The sequence below is a fragment of the Alosa alosa genome, chromosome 1, assembly GCF_017589495.1.
Source record: "Alosa alosa isolate M-15738 ecotype Scorff River chromosome 1, AALO_Geno_1.1, whole genome shotgun sequence".
In the NCBI taxonomy this organism is placed as follows: domain Eukaryota; kingdom Metazoa; phylum Chordata; class Actinopteri; order Clupeiformes; family Clupeidae; genus Alosa; species Alosa alosa.
The window spans coordinates 23,585,836-23,596,655 of record NC_063189.1 but is presented as its reverse complement, the minus strand read 5'-3'; positions in this window follow the sequence as shown (position 1 = coordinate 23,596,655).

Below are 10,820 nucleotides of genomic sequence, written 5' to 3'. Positions count from 1 at the left end.
TATTTTAACCCTTAATCTCGTGTTGGTATTATATCACTTTTAAGATTACAAGTTCAGGGCAGATTGGTAAAATCATTGTGATCAAGTAAGTAATATCTGTACTAACCATAAAGGTGGCCAAAATATCAAGATGAGTGTTCTGCTGAAATAAGCAGTCATCTTAAAGTTAGAACGTTGACATAGTGTTGGTAAGGTGTAATTTTTGGGGTATGTATGCTATTTAAGTTGGCATATGGTTGAGTTGGGGTTGGCAAAAGGTTGGCAGTTGGTCTATGAAATGGATGGCCCAACGTTAGAAAAGTAGGTTTCGGGTTGGCATAGCGTTGGTAAGGTGTATTTTGGGTTGGCTGGGTAGGCTTTTTAAGTTGGCATATGGTTGGCCAAAGGTCTGCTGATGGTCTAATTAAATGGTTGGGCCAACGTTGGGCCACCGTCAGCAGCCAACGTTGGGCCAACACAACCACTGACCTTGGGCCAACGTTGGCCCAACGTCAGAATGCTACCTGGGTAGAAATGCTTGTCAAAACGTTAGGAGCTGGATGTGTGGATGAATGAAGCACAAGTAGCCTATGCTTTATGTTAAGCATGCACACTGTTTAAAGTTAGGCTACACGGTAAACTACAAGTAAACTAAAGTTAAATTTAGCTTTTTTAGGGCTGGATAAAGTTGACCAAATGGATATAAGCTGTTATAGGCGTGAATAAAGTAGGCTACTTTGTTGCTCCAACCCTTCCAACGTTAATGGGGACAAATGTTGACATTTTCCGTATTTTGCGTGAGAAACCCGGGAAATCTCCCTTATTTTCATTGTTGACAGAGCTATGGAACGAAAGAGAACGTTATATGGCGACAGAAATCAACAAACAAGCCACTTTGATTTTTTGCTGTTTTCATAAATACAAAAGATGGGTGACCCCCCCCCCCTCCTAGACAACATAAAGTTAGGTGACCCTCCCCTCAACAAAGAATAAAAAGACATGACCCTCCCCATTTTCCTCCGGTGGCCCCGTTTATAAATAACGAACAGTCTATAAGGAGAATATCAATAATAAACAATGACAACAGCCTAATGGAAATAAAACAAAATTATACAAACCATAACGCATACGAAGCAGTTAAAGAACTAGCAGCTAAGTGCATGTTGAACATGTAGGTCTTTAGACCCCTCTGCTCCAGCATTCTGAATAAACTGTAATGATCTTATTACACAATGGGTAAGCCAGCTAATAGTGAATTACAATAGTCCAGCTTGGAGATGACCATGATTTGAACAAGAAGTTATGTGGATTATATGACTGTTATAATTTACACAGTCACATCAATGAATAAACATGTTTTGGGAGGGAACTATGGGATTTGTATTTGGGGTAGGCTTACCATAAACATCAGTGGCAGTTTATGAAAGAGACTATTGACAATTCAGCAGTTGGCAGAGCTCGCAGGATAATGAGTGATGCGACCTGAAAGGACTGTATTTTTAAATTCTGTTTAAGTTTTACCAAACATTATGAACTTCAGATATAAGAGTGTACAATGTAGTCAATGAAATTATGATCCAAATGCAATCCAGATAGGCTCATGTGGCTTGGGTGGTACTGGTGCATGAGTTATAGCTGTATAAGGCTAGGTTGGCAAGGAAAACACTTAACGAAAGGAGTCCAGAGGTGTCATTTTATTTCTGTATTGTCCTCAACAATAGTGTGGCAGATGGGAGTTGAGTAGTACGTAGGTACTGACCCAGGTAAGATCGACTACGCCACCCTGGGAATTGCACCCAGGGAAATGTTTAGTGAATTGGTCTAATATGCACACAGGTTCATTAACTGACAGAGACGTGGTTTCATCCAAGTAAAAAAAATAATTTTATTAACAATGTCTAAAATTACAGCTGATGTAGCTCAAGCACACCACACACACAAAGGGGGCGACAGACAACAGGAACTGAGGCTTACCAGTGAAGGGACTGGCTAACTAGTGAGGGGGCGTCCAGGAGAAGGTCACACCACTGCAAAAGTGTCCACGCACACACACACACGCCAGGTCAAGTCTGAAACACCCGTGATGCAAGTAGCACACCAGAAGGGGAACACCACCAGGAAGATAGCAGACCCTCCACCGCAGGCCTCAGCTCCTAGGAAAGACACAGGACAGGGTAGGACGATTAGTGGGGCCACACAGTCAACCAACCAATTAACTAAAGAAAAACAATAGCTGAGAGTAGGACACCGGCTCTCAGCAGTTGGAAAAATGGCCTCCTGCCAGTGCAACACAAACAAACAGACCAAATATACAAAATAAAGTAGTGAATAACAAAACAAATGCTAAGACACTGGTTATCAACAGCGCAGGTGAAATGGCCTCCTGCCAATGATAAATCAAATTGGAATAACCGCAAACCAGAAAGGAGTTACAAAGTAACAGAGGTTGAGACACTGGTTATCTGCAGCACAGGGGAAACGGCCTCCTGCCAGTGGAACACAAACAAACAGACAAATACACAAAATAAAGAACTGAATAACAAAACAAATGCTAAGACATGGTTATCAACAGCACAAGTGAATGGGGCCTCCTGCCAATGGCAAATCAAAACAAAAGAAATAGGACGTTAGAAACAAGTTACAAAATCAAACATAAATCAGAGTTGGGGAGGTGAGATGGCTAGACACCTTAACTAACACACAGAATGGAGTGGGTGACACATAAGACAACATGAAGTCGAGACAACACAATGATGGTCACACGATAACACGCACATAGGAAGAGTGACGGACAGCTAGCCTTACTTGTGTCGCGAAGAAAAGTGTAAACATACACTCTAAAAAATGTTGGGTTAAAAATAACCCAAATATAACCCAGCCTCTGGTTAACTATTGGACCAACACCACATTGAGTTATCCTAACCCAATGGTCTGGGTACATTATTAAACCCAGCAGATTGGGTATGATTCTAACCCAAAACGCTGGGTTATATCAACACAACGTTAGTTAAATTGGCACAATAGACTGGGTAAAGGTAACCAATATGCTGGGTTATAACTATATAAATGTTGAGTAAAATTCACACAGTATATTGGGTATAGATTCAACCCAAACCACTGGGTTATATCAACAGAACTGCTAGTTAAAATTACCAGTTGTCGGGTTTTCTAAACCCAGTATTTGGGTTGCATTGAGAGAAAATGGGCAACAAATAGCCATGCAATGAAATAAAACAGTTCGACATAATTATTTATTTGAGAGTTTACTTTATTTTTGAATGGATAGCCTACTCTAAAAGCAGCATCAGCATGTGATAAGTTACTTCCATGAAGACAGCTAGATTCCACGGTCCATTTGGGGGTCAGCCCTGTCAATCAAAGAAAGAAAAAAGAGTGAATTAATCACTGCTATTGACAGAACTTTACAAAGACTTTCACGAACCATTATCAGTGAATGATGTTGACAAACATTAAAAATCCGGATACAAAATATTAGCGCAACACACTCGGAAACCATGACCACCTCATGGAGTTGTTTAACAGCAGACTGACAAAACATACGTTCAGTAATAACGTTAGTGGCAGTGATAGTTCTACCGTTAGCTAGCTTATGTTAACACATTCAGTTAGTTAAATTTAAGTTGTCTGTCTGTTACCACCAAAAACCACCCAGTAAGTTACATGGCTATAATATGAAGCTACCCTGAATGAATTAATATGTTGTTTGGCATGATGATTACCGTACGTGTGAAGAGACTACTTCTACTGTATGTATGCAGCACTACCACGAAGCATTTAATTAACGTTAGCATACCAACCGTCTGCTAACGTTAACCTAGCCAGCTGTTGGTATGATAACTTTAGTTCGTTGTAAAAGTTTGTTTTGTTTCTGTTCAGCAGTTCATACCCAGTGAACACAGAACTATGTTTTTAAGAGTCTGTCTTTGTGTAGATTTAACATTAACATGAGCAGTAATTGTAAGTTAATGTTAGCTATCGTTAGCTGGCTTGAATGACACAATTCTTAACCTGTTCTGCTAGGCTGAACGAAATTGGCAGGCAGAATATCCATTCATATCACGAAGGGTATCTGGGTGGACTTGTAAAATCCGTCTGAATAATAATAATAAAAAAGTTAAAAGCAGATACATACCTTCCAAAATTGCCTGATTTCCACTGCATGTTGACAGCTGCTGGACTGCATGGACGGTTGAAAGAATAACGATTTCCCCCGAACTCTCAAATAACTATGCAACTGTGTTAAAGTTACCCTGGTGCTGGGTAGTGTGCTCACGCCAGGTGGGGAGAGGATGGGCTGTCCTAAACTATCAACCCAACAAGCTGGGTTACAGAAAATAACCCAACATGAGTAAAAACAACCCCACACAATGACCCAACAGTTTCAACTCAGCGTTTGGGTTGCGACGCCAGCTACAGAGATGGGGAAGGATCCACAAGGACGCTGTATACACAAAAAGGCACTAGTACAACTAAACAGCCACCAAGTCTGTTAACAGTGACCTCATACGTCATACGTTGTACGTACGTTGTGCGTAATGATTTGTATAAATACTGGTGCACAAATAAAGTCTTTCTCTTTTCCGGCCTAAAAACCGATGTGAGCAGTAATTGCCTCCGTACATGATATAACCAGTTTACTACACACAACGAATATGGCTGCGCCAACAGGTTATGGGCCCAGGCGTGATGTAGGAAGCCGGTGGTATAGATTGTGCTTTGACGGAGATGAGAAAAAATATGAGTTATGGGAGACAAAGTTCTTAGGTCACTTGAGTCTGCTGGGGCTGAAAGACACTATACTGAACGAGCCCGATTCTGACAACGAGGAGGAGGATTATGTCGAGAACGACAGAAAGAAAAATGAGGAGGTATATGCCGAATTGATTCAGTTTTTGGATGACAAAAGCCTTTCCCTTGTCATGAGAGATGCAACGGACAATGGGAGAAAAGCTCTCCAGATATTGCGGAACTATTACGCAGGTAAAGGAAAACCCAGAGTGATTAGCTTGTACACAGAGTTAACGTCCTTGCAAAAGACTGCAAATAAGACTGTTACGGACATTATTCGGGCAGAATCAGCCATTACAGCATTGCGAAATGCTGAAGAGAGGCTGAGTGATGGACTTTTGATTGCCATGATTCTGAAGGGATTACCAGAGTCATTTAAGCCATTCGTTATCCACGTTACACAGGGCGATGAACATTTAGCTTTTGCAGAGTTTAAGACCAAGCTAAGAAGTTTTGAGGACACTGAGAAGTTTCGTGCTAGCTCTGATGACAACGTGATGAAAGTGAGTGCCTCGACCCCTGAATGGAGAGGGAGAGAAGACGGTAGGCCCTGATGTTGTATGCTTCAACTGCGGTCTGAAGGGACACAAGGCCCGGGCATGTCCGAACGAACGGCAGAAAAGGCAAGCACAATGGTGCTGGTACTGCAAGAGCTCCACACACACCGAAACAGCTTGCAGGCGTAAAAGAAGAGACAACGTAAAACAAGTAGCTGATGAAGAAAGTAATGAACACGAATATGCTTTCAAGGCAAGCGACATCCAGCTAAACGGATTGAAACAGAAAGGACTGATGGTCGACACGGGAGCAACGTCGCACATAATCACGGACATCGGAAAGTTTAAAAAGTTTGACGAGAAGTTCCAGCCAGAGAAGCACTTCATCGAGTTGGCCGACGGCACCAGAGAAAGCGGCGTGGCGCTCAAGAGGGGTGACGCGGAGGTGAGCCTGGTGAACCGCGAAGGAAAAAGAGTGAAGGCCAAGCTGATGAATGCGCTGTACATCCCGTCTTATCCACAGGACATTTTTTCAGTAAAAGCAGCGACAGCCAACGGAGCTTCAATCAAGTTCCAACAAGGCCATGATGAACTCATCCACAAGAGCGGTACCAAGTTTGATATTAAAGAACATAATAGACTTTATTACTTGAATACTGTAAGTGATGAAGGTGATGATAATGGGGATTTTTGTAACGGCTGTTATGATATCCAAACTTGGCACGAAATACATTGTAACTATGATGACGTTTCCAGATTGCAGAATGTCGTCGAGGGAATGGAGATTAAGGGTAAAATTGATAAATCTAAACTAAATTGTGAGATATGTACACAAGGTAAATTTGTTCAGAGCAGGAACAGAGAACCAGATACAAGAGCAAAAGCAGCACTTGAACTTGTACTGTACTACTCAGGTACAGTATTTGTGTATTTCCTGAAAGCTAAGAGTGATACAGTGAAGGCTACAGAGAGATTTCTAGCAGATGTAGCGCCTTATGGGAATGTGAAGTGCATTAGGTCTGACAATGGCACCGAGTTCACAGGACAAGAGTTTCAGACCTTGCTTAACAGGAATAGCATAAGACATGAGTCCTCAGCACCATACTCGCCACATCAAAATGGCACGGCTGAGAGGAATTGGCGCACACTATTTGAGATGGCGAGATGCATGTTGATTGAGAGTAACTTACCAAAAGAGTTGTGGACGTATGCTGTAATGACAGCTGCAGTGATACGCAACCGATGCTTTAATGGCAGAACAAAGCAAACTCCATGTTATATGCTGACGGGCAAGAAGCCTAACCTAGCTAGAATGAGAGTTTTTGGATCTGTGTGCTATGCATACAAACATGACAGGAAGAAGTTGGACTCACGATGTGATAAAAATAGCCCTGCATATCTAGTGTACTACCCTGACACCAGTGGCGGTTCTAGACTCAATTACTCCCCGGGCGAGATCCCCCCGAGCGCCCCCCCAAACAACAAAAAAATCTTCCTTTTTTTTCAAACAGTCATTTTTTTATTGAGACATTTTAAATGTCATTTTTAAAGCAACAACAGGCAATTCTGCACAAACAAGCAGATGGCAAACAATGAGATGGCAAAATACTGCTTACAGCATTGCCAAATGACAACGAGGCAATTCTGCACAAAACCGTATTAGAACTTAAATAAATACACAATAGGCCTATATACATAAAAGTGGCAAATATAACTTACAATCATCTGTCCATCGTGTTTGGCACTCGACAGTCGACAACAATCCACAAATTCCCATGATCCACTCGCGACCACAGTCAAGACCAAATCAATTCACTTGGGTGACCTCTTAATCGTTTTGTCACCTATTTTTATTAGCCATTTCACACGGTTAATTAAATGTGCAGGAATCATAGGTCTGCATTCATAACATTATGAGATGTGCGTTGTTTGGAAGAAAGTCAAGGTGTGACTGATTTTAGCCCACTAATAGACTGTTGTAGGCTACTATACAGTGGATCCCCATTCATCCCCCCTTTCCCGTTTCATTAAGGAGACCCAGAGGTGAACTGTCCCCGCAAACCCCTCCCTTCGCCCCTTCCTCTGCACAGTGCAGTGCAGTAGGCCTACCTTCTGAGCAACAGGGCGCCAATTCCCTAATTCCTCACACAAGTGATGGATAATAGAAAATCGTTTTCGGCGTTTATTATTATTATTCTTTTTTTTTTTTTTTTTTTTTTTTTTTTTTTTTTTTTTTTTTTTTTTTAAGCGCTCGTGCCGCCCCCTACAAGATGCCGCCCCGGGCGACCGCCCGGTTCGCCCGTACCTAAAACCGCCACTGCCTGACACAAAGAAAGTTATGAAACACAGACTTGTAAAGTTTCTCACAAAGAACATAGTTGAGAGAGAAACTCAGACAGACCCAATGATATTGGATGATGATTTTCTTGGGAAGAGATATGTGGACCGCAGATCAAGTGCAGATGTAACCAATGAGAGTCAAGGGCAGACAGAGGTATATCAGGAAACTTCTGATAGCCATGATACTACTCAGATTGAGGGAAATGAGCCTCGCTACCCGAAAAGAGATAGGAGAACCCCACAGTACCTCTCTGAGTACATTACTGAAGTAAAGTCAAAAGATCAGGTGTCAATTACTATTGACTATTGTTACAGAATGTGTGATGTACCACAAACTTTCAAGGAAGCTATGAGCTCAACCAAGGCAGATATTTGGGCTAATGCTATGAAAGAGGAAATTGATTCTCTTAGAGAGAATAATACATTCACACTGACTACACTACCAGAAGGTAAACATGAAGTAGGAGGTAGATGGGTCTATGCAGTAAAAACTAATGCAGATCAGTCAGAAACTTACAAGGCTAGATATGTTGCTAAAGGTTACAATCAAGTGATGGGCATAGATTACAAGGAGACTTTTTCTCCAACTGCAAATCTGACATCAATACGTGCACTTATGCAGATGGCCGCACAGTATGATCTAGACCTGCATCAGATGGATGTCAAGACAGCATATCTGCATGCTCCTATTGATTGTGAAGTGTATATAGAGCAACCAGAAGGATTTGAAGTGCAATCCAAGACAGGAGAAAAATTAGTCTGTAGACTAAATAGATCACTGTATGGTCTGAAGCAGTCCGGTAGAAACTGGAACAAAATGCTGAGTGATTATTTGATGAAGAGCGATTTTGTGCAAAACCCTGCAGATCACTGTGTCTACAGTAAACAAATCGGAAAAGAAAGAGCAATAGTGGTAATATGGGTTGATGATTTAATTATTGCTGCTAGTAATGATGATTTGTTGAATGATGTGAAGAAGACACTTGCTATGAAATTTAAAATGAAAGATCTTGGAAAGCTGAAACACTTCCTAGGCATTGATTTTGATCAGAAAGAAGGAGTTGTAAAGATGAGTCAAAAGAAGTACATATCCAAGGTACTAGAAAGATTTGGCATGTCTGATTGTAATCCAAGGTCAACCCCATGTGAACAGAAGCTAGAATACAACAGTGATGCTGACCCTGTTGATCCCAGAACATACAGGGAGGTTGTAGGAAGCTTGATTTACATAATGATCTGTACTAGGCCTGATTTAAGCTTTGTTGTGAGTAAGCTATCACAGCATTTGTCAGAACCAAATGAACAACACTGGGTAACAGCTACGCATGTGATGAGGTACCTGAAAGGCACAATTGACCATGAGTTATGCTACAGGAAAAGTGAGACAGATCTAAAACTTGTGGCATATAGTGATTCAGATTGGGGAGCCGATTTGACTGACAGACGAAGCATTACAGGATATTGCTTTAGTTTAACTAATGATGGTCCACTAATTTCTTGGAAATCTAAGAAACGGGCCACAGTTGCTTTATCAACATGTGAAGCTGAATATATGGCGCTGGCTGCGACCACCCAAGAGAGTTTGTTTCTTGTACAGTTGATGAATGGAATAGAAAATGATTGTCAATATGCACCAGTGAAGATTTTTGAGGATAATCAAGGTACAATAGCCTTATCAAAAGATCCAGTGTGCCGCCAGAGGTGCAAGCACATTGATATAAGGTATCATTTTGTTCGTTCTGCAGTTAATGATGGCAAAGTGATAATTGAATATTGTCCTACATTTGATATGGTGGCTGATGTTATGACTAAACCAATGACAAAGTTCAAGATGGAGAGATTTGTGAAATTTATGTTTGGTATGTAAGCTCTAAACTCCATCAAGATATGAGATTGTCTTTGTTAAAATTGCTTATATGTTAGGTTATTGTATATATGGTGTGTATTGCATATACAGTATATGATTTATACAGCATGAGATCAAGTGGGGGTGTTAACAGTGACCTCATACGTCATACGTTGTATGTACGTTGTGCGTAATGATTTGTATAAATACTGGTGCACAAATAAAGTCTTTCTCTTTTCCGGCCTAAAAACCGATGTGAGCAGTAATTGCCTCCGTACATGATATAACCAGTTTACTACACACAACGAATATGGCTGCGCCAACAAAGTCAAACAAAAGCAGAGCCTCGAGAGGAAACGCCAAAACGCTGTTACCTGTGTGAATAGCGGGAATTGGGTGAGCAACAACCAGCCAGTCGGACGTAACAGAAAAAGACAGTCACTGAGTATATATGTACGAGTCTCACCAAATTATCAGAGTGGGTTTAGAAGAGGAAGAGGAACAATGGATCCTATGGTGTGTTTGGAGTATGACGTAAGGAGAGCTCAGACAAATAAAGAGACAGTATTAGTGGTGTTCTTTGATATTGAAAAGGCTTATGATATGCTGTGGAAGAAGGGACTGCTTATCAAGTTAAAACTATTGGGAATAAAAGAAAGAGTTTTTAGCTGGTGTAAGGATTTCTTAACAGAAAGGAAAATAGCAGTTAAAATTAATGAAGTATTAAGTAGTTATTATGAAGTAGAGAATGGCACTCCTCAAGGGAGCATCATTAGTCCTTTGTTTTTTTCAATAATGATTAATGATGTGTTTAAAGATGTTGGAGGCTCAGTCGATGTAGCTCTGTTTGCAGATGATGGTGCATGTGGAAGAAGAGTAGAAATGTTGAATATGTTGTTAATAAAATGCAACAAGCAATTAGTAATATTGAAAGATGGGGATTTAGATTCTCAGTGGATAAATCAAAGACCATGTTTTTTACAAAAAAGAAAATAAGTCCAGATTTAAAACTTAGGATATATGGATCAGAATGAGAAAGAGTAGACTTCTTTAGGTATTTAGGTCTATGGTATGACAAGACGCTTACATGGCCAATTCATGTCCAAAAAGTAGTGGAAAAGTGTAAGAAGGTCTTAAATGTTATGCGTTGTTTGAGGGGAGTAGAGTGGGGTGCAAGCAGACCAGCTATGAAAACTATTTATATAGGATTAATGAGGTCAGTGTTGGATTATGGATGTTTTATATATGGGTCTGCTTCTGCAACTCAGTTAAGTAAACTGGATGCAATACAATATCAAGCTTTGAGATTATGTAGTGGGGCATATAAAACTACTCCTGTGGCTGCTATC